The sequence below is a fragment of the Eublepharis macularius genome, chromosome 3, assembly GCF_028583425.1.
Source record: "Eublepharis macularius isolate TG4126 chromosome 3, MPM_Emac_v1.0, whole genome shotgun sequence".
Classification (NCBI taxonomy): Eukaryota; Metazoa; Chordata; class Lepidosauria; order Squamata; family Eublepharidae; genus Eublepharis; species Eublepharis macularius.
Window position 1 is genome coordinate 93,087,739 of NC_072792.1, and position 22,145 is coordinate 93,109,883.

Below are 22,145 nucleotides of genomic sequence, written 5' to 3' on the forward strand. Positions count from 1 at the left end.
AAGGGAGTGCAGGGCCTGCCAGAACCGAGAGGTGAATTGAACTCCCCGATCAGAAATTATATGATCCGGACGCCCATGGAGTCGAAAGACGTGCTGAAGGTACAGGTGTGCCGTTTCCTAGGCAGTGGGGGGTCCAGAACAGGGAACGAAGTGGGCCATCTTTGTGAACAAGTCTACCACCACTAGGATGCAGGTGTGGCCTTTGGAGCAGGGCAGGTCTGTAATGAAATCCATGGAAATAGTCCTCCATGGCCCAGTGGGTGTGGGGAGTGGATGCAGGAGACCAGAAGGTTTGCCGGGGACGTCTTTGGCCCGTCTACACGTTTCACAGGCTGCCACATACCGGGCCACATCCGATTGCACCTGGGGCCACCAGAAGTCCCGGGTCAGGAGATGAGTTGTCTTGTGGCGGCCGAAGTGCCCGGCAGGTCTAGAATCGTGGACCAGCTGCAGTACCTTTGTTCGTAGAGAGTCTGGGGGTACATAAATCCGGCCTCGATGGGTCAGTAGCCCCTCTTCCTCTGCAAATCCCTCTGCCTGGGGATGGGGAGATCCCCGGACGTTCTGGAGGTACTTCTGGGCAACGGGGTCCAGCAGCTGTTGAGTCTGTATCTCCTCTACCAGCCCCGGAGGGGGTTGCGTGGCGGCGAAAGTTTCTGGAGCAGGATGGTCATTGGAGGTTGTTCCAGGTCGGGGGATGTGTTGTACTCTGGCTTCCGGGACAGAGCATCGGCTTTCTTATTCTGGGAGCTGGGAACATAGGTGATCCTGAAATCAAAACGGGAAAAGAACAACGACCAGCGGATCTGTCTTTGGTTGAGACAGCGGGCAGTTTGGAGGTGTTCGAGGTTCTGGTGGTCAGTGAGCACTTGGACTGGGGACCGAGCCCCCTCCAGATGATGCCGCCAAACCTCAAAGGCTGCCTTTATTGCCAGCAGCTCCCGCTCCCAGATGGTGTACTTCCTTTCAGCGGGGGTCAGCTGGCGAGAGTAGTAGGCGCAAGGCTGTGGAGAGCTAGAGGGGGTTGCCCATTGTGAGAGCACCGCTCCAATGGCGGTGCTGGAGGCATCTGCTTTGACTAGAAAGGGTAGCTGGGGATCCGGGTATCGAAGGACTGGTTGCGTGACAAAGCGTGTCTTCAGGGTCAGGAATGCCTCGCTGGCTTCCGGTGTCCAACGGAAAGGTTCTCAAGGCCGGAGAAGTCGAGTGAGAGGGACGGCTATGGATGCAAACTGGGGGATGAATTGCCGGTAGTAATTGGCAAACCCCGGAAATCGCTGCACATCCTTCCGAGAACGGGGGGCTTGCCAAGTCTGTACAGCCTCGACTTTAGCTGGGTCCATTTGGATTCCGTGGGGTGATAGCACATGGCCAAGGAATTCCACGGTAGGCCGGTGGAATGCACACTTTTCCAGTTTGACGAATAGGCCATGCTGCCGGAGTCTTTGCAGCACCGTCCGCACGTGCCAAGTATGTTGCGACACATTACGTGAATAGATTAATATGTCATCCAGGTAAACAATGACAAACTGATCCAGGATATCTCGAAACATGTCGTTCATCAGTCTCTGGAACACAGCTGGCGTGTTAGTCAGGCCAAAGGGCATTACCAGGTACTCGTATTGTCCATATCTGGTACTGAAAGCGGTCTTCCATTCATCGCCTTTTCGGATACGCACCAGGTTGTAGGCTCCCCGAAGATCCAGCTTGGTGTAGATCTGGGCTCCCTTGACTTGCTCCAAGAGGTCGGAGATCAGAGGCAGTGGGTACCGGTCACGAACGGTGATCTTGTTCAGGGCCCGGTAATCATTGCACAGCCGGAGTTCTCCACTTTTCTTTTTGACGAAGAGGACTGGGGCAGAGGTGGGCGAGGTAGAGGGCTGGATGAACCCTCGCCGCAGACTGATGGTGAGAAAGTCCCGGAGTGCAGCCAACTCAGGCTCTGATAACGAGTACAGGCGTCCCACCGGCAGAGGGACTCCAGGAATCAAGTCTATGGCACAATCATATGGCCAATGAGGGGGAAGTTGGTCTGCTCCCTTTTCCTCAAACACATCTTCAAACTCTGCGTATTCCTCTGGCATCACAGAGGCCTCCTGTACAGCGGCTGCAATGGGACCTGGGCATTGATTTTCGTGTGGGCATGGGTCCCGGAAGCAGAGGTCCAACTGGCCCCACCGGATAACCGGGTCATGGCAGCAAAGCCAGGAAAGTCCCAAGACCAGCGGGAACTGAGGGATGCCTACCACATCAAAGCAGAGCCGTTCACGGTGCTGCTGGATCTGCAAGAGGAGGTCCTGGGTCTCCTCGACCACGGGCCCAGAACGTAGCGGCCGCCCATCAATGGCCTCAACTACGGTGGGGGTCTTTTTTGCCCGCAAGGGAATTCGGTGCTGTGCGGCAAACTTGGCATCCATGAAGCAGCGGGATGCCCCTGAGTCTATCATGGCGTACACAAATAGCCATCGACCATCAGGCAGGCACAGCTTTACTGGCACCAGGAAGGGTTCAGGAGGAACACTGGAGGCATTGGCCATTCCCACAAGTTGTTTAGTGGGAGTCTGCTCCTGGACTATAGCTCGGGTCCTTCTTTTGGCAGGGCACCCATCGGCAAAATGGCCCACCCCACCACAGTACCAGCAGAGGTTGTGGGCATGACGCCTCGCCTTTTCCTCTGGAGGCAGGTGGGTAGAAGGCATGTTCAACGGTGTGGGTTCTGCTGTCCTCTCAGGCGAGGTCTGGGGCGGGGGTGGCTGGCGTAGCGCACGTGCTTGCCGCCGGCTCTCCAGTCGTCCATCAATACGGAGCCATAGGAGAATGAGCGCTTGCAGCCCTCCTGGTCGTTCAGATCGAGCCACTTCATCCAATACTGCATCAGACAGTCCTTCCAGGTACTGGTCAACTAAGGCTGCTTCGTTCCAGTCCAAGTCCTGAGCCAGTAGCTGGAATTCAGTGGTATATTGGGCCACAGTCCCGTCTCCCTGGGTGAGGGCACGTATTCTCTGGTTTGCTTTCACAGCTTTCAGTGGGTTGGCAAAGGCGGCGGTAATGTGAGCCACAAAGCTTGGAAAATCCCCCAGCAAAGGGGATTTTGCCAGTAACAAGGGTGTGGCCCATCTTGCTGCCTGCCCCTTTAACAGGCTGAGGATGAAGCCAACTTTGACTTTATCTGCGGGGAAGTCTCTAGCCCGGAGTTCAATATATAGCTGGCACTGGGCGAGAAACACTGGGAATTCCTCCACATTGCCCTCAAAACTGTCAGGAGGCTTCACTGGGCATTTTGCAGGCAGAGGTGCAGCAGGGGCAGCAAGGAGAGTAGCAATCTGCTGCTGCAAAGCCACCAGTGCTTGGGTTAGTTGTAGTACCTGGTCCTGCAGCATTGCCAGGCTCCCTGGCGTGGGTGTTGCCATGTCCATGCCAGGAAGTTTTGGGTGGAAGCAATCTGTCATGGGCTGGGCCAGCCCAAGCAGGGTGGTTCAAGTCCAAACCTTAAGGCCAAAGTCAAAGGGGAGTTCCAAGAGCAAAGCCATGTCAAACCGGTGGTCAGAGCACGAGATAAAGCCAGGAGTGAGTCCAGAGTCCAAAAGCAAGGTCAGGCACAGTCCAAGGTCAGTCACCGATAGTGTCAGGTCCAAAAGCAGGCACGGGCAAGGTTCACAAAACACGGAGTGGTTGCAGACAGTAGACACATTGCTTCCACGCCCAGCAGTTCCTCCAGACTGGCTCTTATAGCCAGGCGTGGTTTTCAGCCAGCTGCTGGGGCTCTATCCTGCCACTACTCATCATCACTCTCCAGCAGCTGGCGTTGGCTCAAGAGGCGAGCACTGCACCGACTCTCCTGCAGTTCCAGTCTCTGGCGCTGCCTGCGGCGTTCCTTGGGCGTGGGTGAACCTGGGGGGGGGGATGGAGGCTCTTGGCTGCGCTGCACCTGTAGAAGTCCCTGGCTGAGCTTCCTCTGTAGTATTGGAGCTAGAGGGTGCTGGTGCCTCAGCTGCTGGCTGTAAGCTCTGATCAGCCAGCAGCTGTTGCTCCTGATTGCTGGCTTCTGCTGAATCAGGGCTAGGGCTGGCTACACAGGGCTCCTCTTCTCCTGAGGAGTCCTGGCTGGCTACACGAGGCTTCCTCTGTAGTATTGGAGCTAGAGGGTGCTGGTGCCTCAGCTGCTGGCTGTAAGCTCTGATCAGCCAGCAGCTGTTGCTCCTGATTGCTGGCTTCTGCTGAATCAGGGCTAGGGCTGGCTACACAGGGCTCCTCTTCTCCTGAGGAGTCCTGGCTGGCTACACGAGGCTCCTCTCCTCCAGAGGAGACCTCACTCTCAGACTGGGCCATGACAATGCTCTTGGACCCAGACCTACTGCGGGATAAGCAAGTGGCAGCTGTGGCCAGGAGTGCCTCTGACTTGAAAAGCTGCAGCCTTTCCTGAGCCCCTGAGGTGCATACCCTGATAATATCCAGATTAAATTACTGCAATGTGCTTTACATGGCTCTGACCTTGAAAAGTGCTTGGAAATTTTAATTGGTGCGGAATGCTGCAGCCAGGATGTTAACTAGAGTAGGTCATGGGGATAATATCACTCCAGTCTTGGCCCATCTATACTGATGCCCAATCTGTTTCTTGGCACAACTGAGGGTGCTGGTTGTCAGAACTGTGGCTAGATAATGTCCTTACTCCAGACTACCTTCTGCAATCAGACAAAAGCCCGTTGTTTTCAAAAGTTTACTGAAGAAAGACTGCATTATAGTCCACGAGCCTGAATACAATATTCAGGATGGTACATGTGAATTGTTACCAATGACAGGCAAAGCATGAGGTACAAAGTAACAGATCCCAGCAGGCCCAACCTCCCCCCACAGTTCTCATAACAATCCCTTTGAAGCTCGGAAAGCGAAAGTCCTTCGAGGCTGGAACATTGGTAGCCAAAACATGCCTCCACAGGGAGATAGCTGCCTGGGAACATCCTGGCACCTGTGAAGAAAGCACTCATAATACTAGAAGAATTAAAATGGAGTCTCTTTGGCAATAGCATACAAACAAGCCTTCTGAACATGACACTGGTGTTGACTTTTAAAGCTCTATGTGGCTTTGGACAAGCACACCTGAATACCTACCTACTCCCTGATGAACCTATCTGATCACTATAGTCATCTTAAGTTTGAAGCTTTTCCAACACAGTTAGTTAGCCAAAGATTCTACCTGGCTACTGACTGAAAGGAGGACTCATTTGCTTCAGTTTTTACAATCCCCCCACTTCCCAGTCCAGCTTCTTGAGCTATAGTTCCCTCTTCTCATCCCCAGGAAAAGGCAACTCTTAGGCTCCATCTTATGGATGCCAGATCTCCAGATATATGAGCAATTCCCTTGGTCCCCACCAATACTTCATAGGCAAGTTGGGGGGGGCAGGAATGGGGAAACCATTTTATTCATCAGTGGTTTTAATAGGTTATAAACTGGAGGTATGTTTGGGGACAACGGTATCTTAGGTTTAATTCTATGGATTTTAAATGGTAGTATTTTAACTGTGACATGTAAAGCTTCCTGGAGCCACAAGAAAGGCAGGATACAAGCATTTTAATAAATATATAAAATAGCTATTGTTTGTTTATTTAGAACATTTTAGCCCACCTTTATTTAAAATATGTATACCATAAACATATATAAGCCAGTGTGATGTAGTGGTAAGAGTGCCAGACTAGGATCTGTGAAACCTCACATGTGAATCTACACTGTGCTGTGGAAGCTTGCTGGGTGACCTTAGGACAGTCTCAGCCTAACCTACCTCACAGGGTTGTTGTGAGGATAAAATGGAAGAAGAGGATAATGGTGTAAGCCCATTTGGGGAAAAAAGGGGTGGAAGTGAAGTATAAATGAAACAAAAAACAAAGAAATATCACTTAGAGCAGTTGTTCTCAACTTTTCATAGCTCACATCTCACCACTTATTCATCAAAGAACATAGGTCTCACCGTGACAGAAACAAAAAAGGCCCAGTTTTTCCAACACAGACATTTATATGTTTATAGGCATTCTGTTATTGTATGTATCATTTAAGGACATTAAAAATTGCAAAAGCAGTGAATAATCCCTGACAGGCAGGATCAATAAGCAGCAGCACATCAACGATACTGGCTGGGTGGGTAAGGGCTCTGTGGGATTAGGATCACCACCACGTGCCCACAATTATGACTTGTTACCCTAATAGGTGGTTTCCTTGTGAGTTGGGAAATTAGCATACAAGAGGAGACAGCAAGAGGAGGGTAACTAGCGAGATTTTTCACCTGTGTATATGGTGATCATTCCTCTCTAGAGGACTCTTTAATAAACAGGTTCAATGCAATTAGTTTGTATTAAAAAGTATTAGGAAGGCAAGCACACAGAAAATACATACAGCATACATACAGCGCTAAGCAGAAAATAGGGTAGATGTGAAGAAGCAATTCAGGAGGAGGGTGGCAGTTACCAGTCTTGGAGGGGAGGATGTCTGGGGGAAAGCAGCCCTGAGGAGGCCAGCACTTCATAGCAAGGAAGAGAGAGACTCAGACCTGCGTCTGAGGGTGGGTGTCGGATCCAAGGGCATGCACATGGCTGCTAGAAAGACGCCCTTTTTATAGGGTAAAATATATCCTGGGGCGGAAAGGCATCTTTTCTGGGGATAAAACAATAAAACTGGAGAAGGCTTGATCAGGCATAGCTAAGAAAACTATTGATACCAAATGGCGATTGATGATCCGCAATCGTGGGATAGGGAAAACCCTCAAATCTTCTGAGTGGCCCTTTGATTGGGAAGGTGAAGGAAAGATGAGAGAGATTAATTCAGGAACTCCGGAAAGATCACTACTTTGACCTGTAAATCTGCACATCTCCAAGGGGTGTGGGGCTAATAGCTAGCCTTTCCCATGACCTCACAGTCCAGTACTTTTCCAACTTCTGGCCAGGAGGTGGCAGCTGTTTTCCTGCCTTGCCAAGCAGTGTGTGTTTTACAACACATGATTAAAGGGATGGCTTATGATATTACTACATGCATGACATGGGAGCCTGGTTTGACCACTAACAGACTAGCATACTGGAAGGTCAGATGCATAATCTGTGATAGGTATGACTGGCACATCATACATGCAAGGAGACATGGGGAGAGCGCATTCCTAGTAGTTGTTATGAATACGTTCCACCTAGACTACTTCTATGTTCCATTTGTGGCACTGTACCACTGGTTAAGAACCACTGATTTAGATGACATTAGTCCCATTTTACAGCTGCTAAGGAACACGGTATTAAGTTACTAGACCAGTATCAGTTAATTCAATGGGAAAGAATTTTTATGTAGGAATTAAAGGAACAGTATAGTATACCTGAGTATATGCAAAACATTTTCCCTTTACCATTGAGCAACTGCAGTCTCTCCACAGATTAAGAATTTAGAGGCTGATGGCATACCTGCCACATAGGTATAAAAGTCCAAGCACTTCTCCCTTTGAAAATTAAGCATTTACCTGACCAGATACAGTCTGTCCCCTCTAACAAAGTCCATTCCTTGTTTTCCTGCTATCTCCACCTATTTTTCACAACCTTTCTCGGTTCTCTTTACCCACTGTCTGCCATCTCCCTGACTGAACAACAAGACTGAGATACAGAGTATGGAAAGAGAAGTTTTTCTGAGAATGTACAGTGCCTTTGCCTCATCACTAAATAGCTACATCCTCCTGCCTACCTACACACTTAGAATTCAACAGCTAATTTCCATTGTGCACAAAGTCAGGGAGAATCTTTAAACATCATGATTTTATCTCTGCTCACCCATTTCCTTCCTTTAGCACCAAATATATCCTTTTTAAAACTAACATTGTTGAAGAAAGCAATATTTAGTTCCTTAATATTCAGCCTGTTGCTTTGCCAATAAATTAAAGCACACACAAGAGTTAAGAAAACCCATCTCCCACCATCTCTGGCTGGGTTCTGAGGGGGAAAAAATTAGCCAATATCAGCTAAAAGCATCTTACTTATGCTTAACTGCAAAATTTGGATACAACAGGTCGGAGAACAAAAGTCCACAAGTACATCAAAATTCATTTTAAAGGGAAAAAAACTAAATTAGAGATCACAAACATAGAACAGACCCACAAAAAAAAGGGCAGTAAAAAATCTATAAACAGTTATTAGCTGAAAGGAAAAAAAACAGAAACTCTACAGACATCAACCATTCAGAAAAAACTTACTATTTTTAAAGCAAAAATTTTGGCCCAAAAAAATCCCAAAAATTTAAAGATACTTTCTTGGAACGTGGGGAAAAAGTAGACAACTAGAGTGATAAACTACACATGAGACGAACAGGGTCAACTACCAACTAACTCTGATTCAATCACAAAAATCTTCGATAACTTCTACAAGAAATTATATAGCTCAGATACTCCAAGCATAAATGTAATTAACAACTACCTGAGAAATGTGGGCAGCAAAAATAAGCTAACAGGAGAACACAAAAAGTTTATAGACCAGCCCATAACTATTCAAAAAACCCTTGATGTTATTAAAAACTTAAAGAACAACAAATCTCCAGGGATTGATGGATTCCTGGCAGAATATTACAAAAAAATTCACATCTGTTAGCCCCTCACCTAACTACAGTATGCAACTTAATTCTGGAACAGGGTAACATGTCCCCATCGTGGGCTGAATCAAACATGATCGTACTTCCCAAACCCAAGAAAGATACTACTAACCCACCTTCCCATTGCCCAATAACCCTACTAAACCAGGATACTAAAATATTTACTGCAATTCTAACATCTGACTGGAAGGATATCGAGCAAAGCTACAAGCAAGGAAAACCAGTACAAGAATGTATATGCAATAAAAGCACTGAACGCCCAACCAACTTATAAAACAACCCATTTTTAGTTACTGACTTAAAAGTTTGGGACAAAATCAGAGGCAAATTAACACAGGAGTTATCCCAAATTTCTCCTTTTGTTGGGCAATATTGGTTCTACCCAGCCCTAAATATAAACTCATATAAATGGTGGAGAACAAGACTGATAGATATTACTGATAAAGGTAAAATACAAGAAAAAGCAAGATCGGGAAAAAATGCAACACAGATTCCTTGGTTTGAGTATTTACAAATCAAGCATCTTACCGAAGACACAAAGGTCAAAAATATATTAGGACAACCTCTTACAGAATTTGAAAAAAATAATTTAAAAGGATCGGACAAACAGAAAGGATTAATTTCTACAACTTACCATATTTTACTAGAAGAAAAACAGAAAAACAAACAGAATTTGAAAAAAATAATTTAAAAGGATCGGACAAACAGAAAGGATTAATTTCTACAACTTACCATATTTTACTAGAAGAAAAACAGAAAAACAAAATACTCTCTTACCAAAAAATATGGCACAAAGAATGCGGTATAGATTCCTCTAATGAAAAATGGGTGGAAATCTCACAATTTTATATCAAGAATTATTAATATAAAAATGTAGACTATGAAATTGTATTCCGATTGGTATCTGACATTAGTTAAACTTAACCATATGAACCAATCATTGTCAGTGAATTGTTGGAAACAATGTGGGGAACTGGGAATCTACATTCACTCTTGGTGGGAATGTAAATTTATTAAATATTTTGGGGGGAAAGTAATTAATAAAATTGAACATATTACAGGTTATAAGATCCCCAAAACCCCAGAGGTAATCTTACTGAACTGCTGGGAAGACCCCAAGATTCCAAGAATTAGAATTAATCTTAAATTATTATTGTTAGCTATTGCCAAATCAATAATGGCAATTGGCAAGCCCATTTATGAGATCACTTTATTATGGAAAAAAATACTGATCAAATAGCTCAAAGAGAAAATCAAAATTACAAATCCAACCTACTAGAGCAACAATTCCCACTTCTGGAATATCTAACCAAAGAAGAGAATGTGTAAAAAAATACATGAAATAAGGCCTTTATTTTTCTATGGCATACCTGCAACAATCATTTACAAGTTTATAAATTTATCTCAGACATTTTTTATTTTAAGGCCAAACAGAAAATGTAAATAGGATCTGGAGATAGGAAGTTTGTCTGTTTGTTATTGTTTGTTGTCAGTGTAAAATTTATGGTTCATTGCCTGTTACTGTTATAACTAGGGTTGCCAGCTCCAAGTTGGGAAATTCCTGGAGATCTAGGGGATGAAACCTGGAGAAACCTGGAGAAAGAGGGGTTTGGGGAGGGAAAGGCCCTTGGCATGGCATAATTCCATAGAGTCCATCTTCCAAAGTAGCCATTTTCTCCAGGTGAACTGATCTCTGTGGCCTGGAGACCAGTTGTAATTCTGGGGGATCTCCAGCTACTACCTGGAGGCTGGTAACCCTAGTTATACCTGAATTTTTTTTCATGATGTTAAGTGAACTTATCGCTCTTTGTTTGTTATTGTTATAAAGGCTGAATGGAAAAACTGAAAAAATGAATAAAATACAATTTTTAAAAATCACTAGTTTCAATTATACAATATTGAGATCAAAAAACATAGCTCTTCTGTGTCACCATCATTAAGTACCTCAGAAATACTAAACTATCTACAAAACTTGGAGAGATTTCCTAGCTTGTGCTGCCCACTTTAGCTGCCATACCAGGACTGGGAAAAGACAACCAGATCCAACTTGGTCTGATCTGAAAGTCAGAGTAAATTTCATTTGGGTGTGTTCCAACATGATTGAGACTAGTTACATTCTGAATGCACATTCTTGCTTTGAATAAAAAACTTTTTCCACAAGGCTGCAGCTTTATGTTGCCTTATTAAATTAAAGTTTGGATTATATCAACAATTTGGCTGTTTCATTAAAATACCCATAAAACACCCATCAACCTTGTATTACTTTCTCGATTACAAATTTTACACGTATAGTTCTCTGTTATGGAAAAGTTTAAATCAAACATCAGATCATTAAAAGGCAATGCTGGAGCTTATCTCACTAGGGTGTTTTTTCCTCCAGGTATGAAGGGGGGCAGGGACTGCTGTAATCCTCAAGATTATAGTGGCTGTGGCTAGATGTTTTTCAGCAACTTTTCATGTGCACTTGTTGAACTGAGCCCCTATGTCTTTAGCATTCACAGATTTGCTACTGAGGGCCAAGCTACACATGACAAATGACACTTGAACGGCAAGTGGATTGAGTGGAGGGCAAGTGAACAGGGAGAAATACACTTGCCGTTCAAGTGTCATTCATCATGTGTAGCTTGGCCCTGAGAGCTGACTATTCTGTTCATGGTACTATTTCTCAAGAACTCAACACTCCATTAACTTTTGCACCACCACCACATACTACACAGCATCCTGCATTCTCCGTGACATTTTGATAGCTAATATATTTACCAAGAGAACTGTAAATATTTGCCAAATAATTATGTTATTATTAATAAGCAGACTTTTTAAAGTCTGAGTTACTAACCATGGTGCATGAGAGTTCCAGTGAGCTCCGCTGTCTCAGATATTTTGCTCAAAAAAAAGATTTGGATTTCTCACCTTCTTTTCCAGACGTCTCCTTGTACCATCCCCGACAGCCTCTTTCAGCACTTCGGTCTATGAGAGATTTTAAAAAAGAAAGAAATCCATGTCGATGAGGAAACCTGAGCCCTCTGAATCTCTCCCTCTCCCTTCCTCCCTCCCTCTCAGTGATCGGCAGCAAATCACAAGCTAAGAACAATCTGCAAATACTCTCGCTTTGTACTTGATGGAAAAAAGAAGCCATGCCGTGCATCTTCCGCCAATGCCGTGGAATACAGAAATATTTAATGATTGGAGAGACCCGGAATATTTCCCAAATCACTTCTCTCCCCTGCTCTGTTGAGCTATTTACACGCACTCTAGCTAGCTTCCATGTGTCTTGATGAAGGGAGCTTTGACTCTGGAAAGCTCACCCCCTGGAAATCTAGGTGCCACTGGCACTCGGATTTGCAATACTCCTCCCACCCCCGCCTGGATTATAAGGACTCCTTCCTTTTCCCACTCCTTGTGTTTGATCAGAGAGCTTTGACTCTCCAAAGCCCATACACTGGAAATATGGTTGGTCTTGAAGGTGCAACTGGACTCGAATCTTGCTCTTCCTAAATCTTGATTCCTTTGCACCAGTTACTATTAGAGACCAGATATGATATGACACAAAAACATTTAATTCCTCCTACTTGGAGAATTTTCATACATGCCATTAAGGTGTTTTTGAAGTTCTTCTCCCGTACTTAATCAGCCTTGAAAACGTGCATACAAGTAGCATTTGCCTGCTCAAAGACACTTTTTAGGGCCATGTGTATAAATTACAATTTTAAAAAACCAGAGTTTTCCAGAAAAACAGCAGCACTCCTATAGGTTTACCAAGAAATGGGCTGCCTGGAAGCATTTCCGCCCCCGCCTCAGACTGGGCCATGACAATGCTCTTGGACCCAGACCTACTGCGGGATAAGCAAGTGGCAGCTGTGGCCAGGAGTGCCTCTGACTTGAAAAGCTGCAGCCTTTCCTGAGCCCCTGAGGTGCATACCCTGATAATATCCAGATTAAATTACTGCAATGTGCTTTACATGGCTCTGACCTTGAAAAGTGCTTGGAAATTTTAATTGGTGCGGAATGCTGCAGCCAGGATGTTAACTAGAGTAGGTCATGGGGATAATATCACTCCAGTCTTGGCCCATCTATACTGATGCCCAATCTGTTTCTTGGCACAACTGAGGGTGCTGGTTGTCAGAACTGTGGCTAGATAATGTCCTTACTCCAGACTACCTTCTGCAATCAGACAAAAGCCCGTTGTTTTCAAAAGTTTACTGAAGAAAGACTGCATTATAGTCCACGAGCCTGAATACAATATTCAGGATGGTACATGTGAATTGTTACCAATGACAGGCAAAGCATGAGGTACAAAGTAACAGATCCCAGCAGGCCCAACCTCCCCCCACAGTTCTCATAACAATCCCTTTGAAGCTCGGAAAGCGAAAGTCCTTCGAGGCTGGAACATTGGTAGCCAAAACATGCCTCCACAGGGAGATAGCTGCCTGGGAACATCCTGGCACCTGTGAAGAAAGCACTCATAATACTAGAAGAATTAAAATGGAGTCTCTTTGGCAATAGCATACAAACAAGCCTTCTGAACATGACACTGGTGTTGACTTTTAAAGCTCTATGTGGCTTTGGACAAGCACACCTGAATACCTACCTACTCCCTGATGAACCTATCTGATCACTATAGTCATCTTAAGTTTGAAGCTTTTCCAACACAGTTAGTTAGCCAAAGATTCTACCTGGCTACTGACTGAAAGGAGGACTCATTTGCTTCAGTTTTTACAATCCCCCCACTTCCCAGTCCAGCTTCTTGAGCTATAGTTCCCTCTTCTCATCCCCAGGAAAAGGCAACTCTTAGGCTCCATCTTATGGATGCCAGATCTCCAGATATATGAGCAATTCCCTTGGTCCCCACCAATACTTCATAGGCAAGTTGGGGGGGGCAGGAATGGGGAAACCATTTTATTCATCAGTGGTTTTAATAGGTTATAAACTGGAGGTATGTTTGGGGACAACGGTATCTTAGGTTTAATTCTATGGATTTTAAATGGTAGTATTTTAACTGTGACATGTAAAGCTTCCTGGAGCCACAAGAAAGGCAGGATACAAGCATTTTAATAAATATATAAAATAGCTATTGTTTGTTTATTTAGAACATTTTAGCCCACCTTTATTTAAAATATGTATACCATAAACATATATAAGCCAGTGTGATGTAGTGGTAAGAGTGCCAGACTAGGATCTGTGAAACCTCACATGTGAATCTACACTGTGCTGTGGAAGCTTGCTGGGTGACCTTAGGACAGTCTCAGCCTAACCTACCTCACAGGGTTGTTGTGAGGATAAAATGGAAGAAGAGGATAATGGTGTAAGCCCATTTGGGGAAAAAAGGGGTGGAAGTGAAGTATAAATGAAACAAAAAACAAAGAAATATCACTTAGAGCAGTTGTTCTCAACTTTTCATAGCTCACATCTCACCACTTATTCATCAAAGAACATAGGTCTCACCGTGACAGAAACAAAAAAGGCCCAGTTTTTCCAACACAGACATTTATATGTTTATAGGCATTCTGTTATTGTATGTATCATTTAAGGACATTAAAAATTGCAAAAGCAGTGAATAATCCCTGACAGGCAGGATCAATAAGCAGCAGCACATCAACGATACTGGCTGGGTGGGTAAGGGCTCTGTGGGATTAGGATCACCACCACGTGCCCACAATTATGACTTGTTACCCTAATAGGTGGTTTCCTTGTGAGTTGGGAAATTAGCATACAAGAGGAGACAGCAAGAGGAGGGTAACTAGCGAGATTTTTCACCTGTGTATATGGTGATCATTCCTCTCTAGAGGACTCTTTAATAAACAGGTTCAATGCAATTAGTTTGTATTAAAAAGTATTAGGAAGGCAAGCACACAGAAAATACATACAGCATACATACAGCGCTAAGCAGAAAATAGGGTAGATGTGAAGAAGCAATTCAGGAGGAGGGTGGCAGTTACCAGTCTTGGAGGGGAGGATGTCTGGGGGAAAGCAGCCCTGAGGAGGCCAGCACTTCATAGCAAGGAAGAGAGAGACTCAGACCTGCGTCTGAGGGTGGGTGTCGGATCCAAGGGCATGCACATGGCTGCTAGAAAGACGCCCTTTTTATAGGGTAAAATATATCCTGGGGCGGAAAGGCATCTTTTCTGGGGATAAAACAATAAAACTGGAGAAGGCTTGATCAGGCATAGCTAAGAAAACTATTGATACCAAATGGCGATTGATGATCCGCAATCGTGGGATAGGGAAAACCCTCAAATCTTCTGAGTGGCCCTTTGATTGGGAAGGTGAAGGAAAGATGAGAGAGATTAATTCAGGAACTCCGGAAAGATCACTACTTTGACCTGTAAATCTGCACATCTCCAAGGGGTGTGGGGCTAATAGCTAGCCTTTCCCATGACCTCACAGTCCAGTACTTTTCCAACTTCTGGCCAGGAGGTGGCAGCTGTTTTCCTGCCTTGCCAAGCAGTGTGTGTTTTACAACACATGATTAAAGGGATGGCTTATGATATTACTACATGCATGACGTGGGAGCCTGGTTTGACCACTAACAGACTAGCATACTGGAAGGTCAGATGCATAATCTGTGATAGGTATGACTGGCACATCATACATGCAAGGAGACATGGGGAGAGCGCATTCCTAGTAGTTGTTATGAATACGTTCCACCTAGACTACTTCTATGTTCCATTTGTGGCACTGTACCACTGGTTAAGAACCACTGATTTAGATGACATTAGTCCCATTTTACAGCTGCTAAGGAACACGGTATTAAGTTACTAGACCAGTATCAGTTAATTCAATGGGAAAGAATTTTTATGTAGGAATTAAAGGAACAGTATAGTATACCTGAGTATATGCAAAACATTTTCCCTTTACCATTGAGCAACTGCAGTCTCTCCACAGATTAAGAATTTAGAGGCTGATGGCATACCTGCCACATAGGTATAAAAGTCCAAGCACTTCTCCCTTTGAAAATTAAGCATTTACCTGACCAGATACAGTCTGTCCCCTCTAACAAAGTCCATTCCTTGTTTTCCTGCTATCTCCACCTATTTTTCACAACCTTTCTCGGTTCTCTTTACCCACTGTCTGCCATCTCCCTGACTGAACAACAAGACTGAGATACAGAGTATGGAAAGAGAAGTTTTTCTGAGAATGTACAGTGCCTTTGCCTCATCACTAAATAGCTACATCCTCCTGCCTACCTACACACTTAGAATTCAACAGCTAATTTCCATTGTGCACAAAGTCAGGGAGAATCTTTAAACATCATGATTTTATCTCTGCTCACCCATTTCCTTCCTTTAGCACCAAATATATCCTTTTTAAAACTAACATTGTTGAAGAAAGCAATATTTAGTTCCTTAATATTCAGCCTGTTGCTTTGCCAATAAATTAAAGCACACACAAGAGTTAAGAAAACCCATCTCCCACCATCTCTGGCTGGGTTCTGAGGGGGAAAAAATTAGCCAATATCAGCTAAAAGCATCTTACTTATGCTTAACTGCAAAATTTGGATACAACAGGTCGGAGAACAAAAGTCCACAAGTACATCAAAATTCATTTTAAAGGGAAAAAAACTAAATTAGAGATCACAAACATAGAACAGACCCACAAAAAAAAGGGCAGTAAAAAATCTATAAACAGTTATTAGCTGAAAGGAAAAAAAACAGAAACTCTACAGACATCAACCATTCAGAAAAAACTTACTATTTTTAAAGCAAAAATTTTGGCCCAAAAAAATCCCAAAAATTTAAAGATACTTTCTTGGAACGTGGGGAAAAAGTAGACAACTAGAGTGATAAACTACACATGAGACGAACAGGGTCAACTACCAACTAACTCTGATTCAATCACAAAAATCTTCGATAACTTCTACAAGAAATTATATAGCTCAGATACTCCAAGCATAAATGTAATTAACAACTACCTGAGAAATGTGGGCAGCAAAAATAAGCTAACAGGAGAACACAAAAAGTTTATAGACCAGCCCATAACTATTCAAAAAACCCTTGATGTTATTAAAAACTTAAAGAACAACAAATCTCCAGGGATTGATGGATTCCTGGCAGAATATTACAAAAAAATTCACATCTGTTAGCCCCTCACCTAACTACAGTATGCAACTTAATTCTGGAACAGGGTAACATGTCCCCATCGTGGGCTGAATCAAACATGATCGTACTTCCCAAACCCAAGAAAGATACTACTAACCCACCTTCCCATTGCCCAATAACCCTACTAAACCAGGATACTAAAATATTTACTGCAATTCTAACATCTGACTGGAAGGATATCGAGCAAAGCTACAAGCAAGGAAAACCAGTACAAGAATGTATATGCAATAAAAGCACTGAACGCCCAACCAACTTATAAAACAACCCATTTTTAGTTACTGACTTAAAAGTTTGGGACAAAATCAGAGGCAAATTAACACAGGAGTTATCCCAAATTTCTCCTTTTGTTGGGCAATATTGGTTCTACCCAGCCCTAAATATAAACTCATATAAATGGTGGAGAACAAGACTGATAGATATTACTGATAAAGGTAAAATACAAGAAAAAGCAAGATCGGGAAAAAATGCAACACAGATTCCTTGGTTTGAGTATTTACAAATCAAGCATCTTACCGAAGACACAAAGGTCAAAAATATATTAGGACAACCTCTTACAGAATTTGAAAAAAATAATTTAAAAGGATCGGACAAACAGAAAGGATTAATTTCTACAACTTACCATATTTTACTAGAAGAAAAACAGAAAAACAAACAGAATTTGAAAAAAATAATTTAAAAGGATCGGACAAACAGAAAGGATTAATTTCTACAACTTACCATATTTTACTAGAAGAAAAACAGAAAAACAAAATACTCTCTTACCAAAAAATATGGCACAAAGAATGCGGTATAGATTCCTCTAATGAAAAATGGGTGGAAATCTCACAATTTTATATCAAGAATTATTAATATAAAAATGTAGACTATGAAATTGTATTCCGATTGGTATCTGACATTAGTTAAACTTAACCATATGAACCAATCATTGTCAGTGAATTGTTGGAAACAATGTGGGGAACTGGGAATCTACATTCACTCTTGGTGGGAATGTAAATTTATTAAATATTTTGGGGGGAAAGTAATTAATAAAATTGAACATATTACAGGTTATAAGATCCCCAAAACCCCAGAGGTAATCTTACTGAACTGCTGGGAAGACCCCAAGATTCCAAGAATTAGAATTAATCTTAAATTATTATTGTTAGCTATTGCCAAATCAATAATGGCAATTGGCAAGCCCATTTATGAGATCACTTTATTATGGAAAAAAATACTGATCAAATAGCTCAAAGAGAAAATCAAAATTACAAATCCAACCTACTAGAGCAACAATTCCCACTTCTGGAATATCTAACCAAAGAAGAGAATGTGTAAAAAAATACATGAAATAAGGCCTTTATTTTTCTATGGCATACCTGCAACAATCATTTACAAGTTTATAAATTTATCTCAGACATTTTTTATTTTAAGGCCAAACAGAAAATGTAAATAGGATCTGGAGATAGGAAGTTTGTCTGTTTGTTATTGTTTGTTGTCAGTGTAAAATTTATGGTTCATTGCCTGTTACTGTTATAACTAGGGTTGCCAGCTCCAAGTTGGGAAATTCCTGGAGATCTAGGGGATGAAACCTGGAGAAACCTGGAGAAAGAGGGGTTTGGGGAGGGAAAGGCCCTTGGCATGGCATAATTCCATAGAGTCCATCTTCCAAAGTAGCCATTTTCTCCAGGTGAACTGATCTCTGTGGCCTGGAGACCAGTTGTAATTCTGGGGGATCTCCAGCTACTACCTGGAGGCTGGTAACCCTAGTTATACCTGAATTTTTTTTCATGATGTTAAGTGAACTTATCGCTCTTTGTTTGTTATTGTTATAAAGGCTGAATGGAAAAACTGAAAAAATGAATAAAATACAATTTTTAAAAATCACTAGTTTCAATTATACAATATTGAGATCAAAAAACATAGCTCTTCTGTGTCACCATCATTAAGTACCTCAGAAATACTAAACTATCTACAAAACTTGGAGAGATTTCCTAGCTTGTGCTGCCCACTTTAGCTGCCATACCAGGACTGGGAAAAGACAACCAGATCCAACTTGGTCTGATCTGAAAGTCAGAGTAAATTTCATTTGGGTGTGTTCCAACATGATTGAGACTAGTTACATTCTGAATGCACATTCTTGCTTTGAATAAAAAACTTTTTCCACAAGGCTGCAGCTTTATGTTGCCTTATTAAATTAAAGTTTGGATTATATCAACAATTTGGCTGTTTCATTAAAATACCCATAAAACACCCATCAACCTTGTATTACTTTCTCGATTACAAATTTTACACGTATAGTTCTCTGTTATGGAAAAGTTTAAATCAAACATCAGATCATTAAAAGGCAATGCTGGAGCTTATCTCACTAGGGTGTTTTTTCCTCCAGGTATGAAGGGGGGCAGGGACTGCTGTAATCCTCAAGATTATAGTGGCTGTGGCTAGATGTTTTTCAGCAACTTTTCATGTGCACTTGTTGAACTGAGCCCCTATGTCTTTAGCATTCACAGATTTGCTACTGAGGGCCAAGCTACACATGACAAATGACACTTGAACGGCAAGTGGATTGAGTGGAGGGCAAGTGAACAGGGAGAAATACACTTGCCGTTCAAGTGTCATTCATCATGTGTAGCTTGGCCCTGAGAGCTGACTATTCTGTTCATGGTACTATTTCTCAAGAACTCAACACTCCATTAACTTTTGCACCACCACCACATACTACACAGCATCCTGCATTCTCCGTGACATTTTGATAGCTAATATATTTACCAAGAGAACTGTAAATATTTGCCAAATAATTATGTTATTATTAATAAGCAGACTTTTTAAAGTCTGAGTTACTAACCATGGTGCATGAGAGTTCCAGTGAGCTCCGCTGTCTCAGATATTTTGCTCAAAAAAAAGATTTGGATTTCTCACCTTCTTTTCCAGACGTCTCCTTGTACCATCCCCGACAGCCTCTTTCAGCACTTCGGTCTATGAGAGATTTTAAAAAAGAAAGAAATCCATGTCGATGAGGAAACCTGAGCCCTCTGAATCTCTCCCTCTCCCTTCCTCCCTCCCTCTCAGTGATCGGCAGCAAATCACAAGCTAAGAACAATCTGCAAATACTCTCGCTTTGTACTTGATGGAAAAAAGAAGCCATGCCGTGCATCTTCCGCCAATGCCGTGGAATACAGAAATATTTAATGATTGGAGAGACCCGGAATATTTCCCAAATCACTTCTCTCCCCTGCTCTGTTGAGCTATTTACACGCACTCTAGCTAGCTTCCATGTGTCTTGATGAAGGGAGCTTTGACTCTGGAAAGCTCACCCCCTGGAAATCTAGGTGCCACTGGCACTCGGATTTGCAATACTCCTCCCACCCCCGCCTGGATTATAAGGACTCCTTCCTTTTCCCACTCCTTGTGTTTGATCAGAGAGCTTTGACTCTCCAAAGCCCATACACTGGAAATATGGTTGGTCTTGAAGGTGCAACTGGACTCGAATCTTGCTCTTCCTAAATCTTGATTCCTTTGCACCAGTTACTATTAGAGACCAGATATGATATGACACAAAAACATTTAATTCCTCCTACTTGGAGAATTTTCATACATGCCATTAAGGTGTTTTTGAAGTTCTTCTCCCGTACTTAATCAGCCTTGAAAACGTGCATACAAGTAGCATTTGCCTGCTCAAAGACACTTTTTAGGGCCATGTGTATAAATTACAATTTTAAAAAACCAGAGTTTTCCAGAAAAACAGCAGCACTCCTATAGGTTTACCAAGAAATGGGCTGCCTGGAAGCATTTCCGCCCCCGCCCCCTGCCTCTCGTATCTTTTGCCTTATTGGTAAAATTATTGTTTCTGCCAGTTAGGGTGGCCCTGCATTTCACAGAATTGTCCATGCCCTGCCCAGCAGTGATAAACAAAGGATAAGATGGTAAGTAGATGACAAGCAAATGCTAAGATTTGCTTCTGGTTCTTCTACATGAGTTTTATGAATTGTTCACCATATCGTCATCATCTTGCATCATTCAAGGTGGATAAACCATTATACTACATAATGCCTCAAATAGGTTTGGGAGACATAAGAATGTGAGAAAGAATTGCATTTCAAACTAAGGATTAGATCCAGATTAAACTGGCTGTTTCCACCTATTCTCCTTTCCAGCTGCAGCCCCACCATGTCATTCCTCGTTGTTCCCTATTCCCTAAGAGCAACATTTCGTAGACAGCTGTGGACTGCAGTGCAAGGGTGGAAGCAGAAACTTAAAGCTGAATTCAGACACCATGATAACTTTTTTTCAACTGTTGCTTGTGCAAGTGCTTTACCCACTGGGTCTGCCTTCTTTCTTTTGGACTTCAGAAACCACAGCCCCCAATGTTGACACAGCAGGAGAACCTCTCCCACTTCATAGACAGCTGACTGATGGTGTTTACTAGTCCTGGTATTTCTAGAGGCTGCTGCTGCTTATCCCCTGCTGGGTCAGATCCTCATGGCCCTTGGTTCTGGTCAGTCCTGGAGTCAGTGTCAGGGTTGCCAAGAGCCACCATGGAACCCCAGACAAAGATTCTTTCTGGGTCCCTCCATATGAGCATACTTCCATATTCAAACCAAATTCCATAACAAAAGAAATCATTTGGCTTCCTTATACCATGAATAGAATAATTGTTTGTTAGTTAACAAACAGTAAAGGAAAAGAATAGCTTTTATTAAAGAATAGCTTTTATTAATTTATGATTTACATTATGCAGATTGCAATAGGATATAGTAAAAAAAAGAGCAAACAGAATCAAAAAGACTCCCCATATGAGGGGCCTAGCAAAAATATTGAAGCACACAGAAGAAATAGAGAATTCAGATGTGTTCCTTAGAGGGCTTTCAAGGGGGAGGGGAGCTGTGGTTCCATCTCATGATTCACCCAATCATGCTATGTACTCAAAAACATTTCCTATTGATCCAGGATATTGGGCTGAGTTCATAGAGGGGTCCTTTATGGGATCTCTTGGGAGCAGTGGTGCTAGACATTGTGGTTTCAGTATATCCCACAACCTCAAAACCTAGTCCTCATCATCCAGGGCAAGGAGATATGTTCATATACAGAGCCAGTCTGGTGTAGTGGTTAAGAGTGGCAGGACTCTAATTTGGAGTAGTGGGTTTGATTCTCCACTTCTCCTTTTGAAGTCAGCTGAGTGACCTTGGGTCAGTCACAGGTCTCTCAGCCCCACCCACCTCACAGGATGATTGTTGTGAGGATAATAATAACGCCCTTTGTAAACCACTCTGAGTGGGCGTTAAGTTGTCCTGAAGGGCGGTATATAAATCAAATGTTGTTATAGGGATCACGTGTCCAGAGTCTGGGGCCCAGCCCCCAGACTTGCCAGAAGAAGGAGATGGGAGGCAGCTGGGGGACAGCTACCCAAACACAGCAATGGACACCCAGGACCAGACCAGGCCGACAACAGAAGGAGAAAGAGAGACGCCCCA

At 43.1% G+C, this 22,145-nt stretch overlaps 1 protein-coding gene across 5 annotated transcripts in view; it reads right to left on the minus strand.

Moving 5' to 3' along the window:
* The window catches only part of LOC129326753 (beta-1,3-galactosyltransferase 5-like), a 39,368-nt gene extending 19,359 nt beyond the window's left edge, over window positions 1-20,009 (minus strand). For 2 of the 5 annotated variants that reach the window (XM_054975070.1, XM_054975075.1), the window contains exons 1-2: window positions 19,594-19,719; window positions 11,513-11,569 (exon numbers count right to left, since the gene is read on the minus strand). The gene's annotated coding sequence lies outside the window, so the exon portion shown is untranslated. The other 3 variants (XM_054975072.1, XM_054975073.1, XM_054975074.1) reach the window with 3 other exon arrangements.
* Window positions 20,010-22,145: the final 2,136 nt, after the last annotated feature.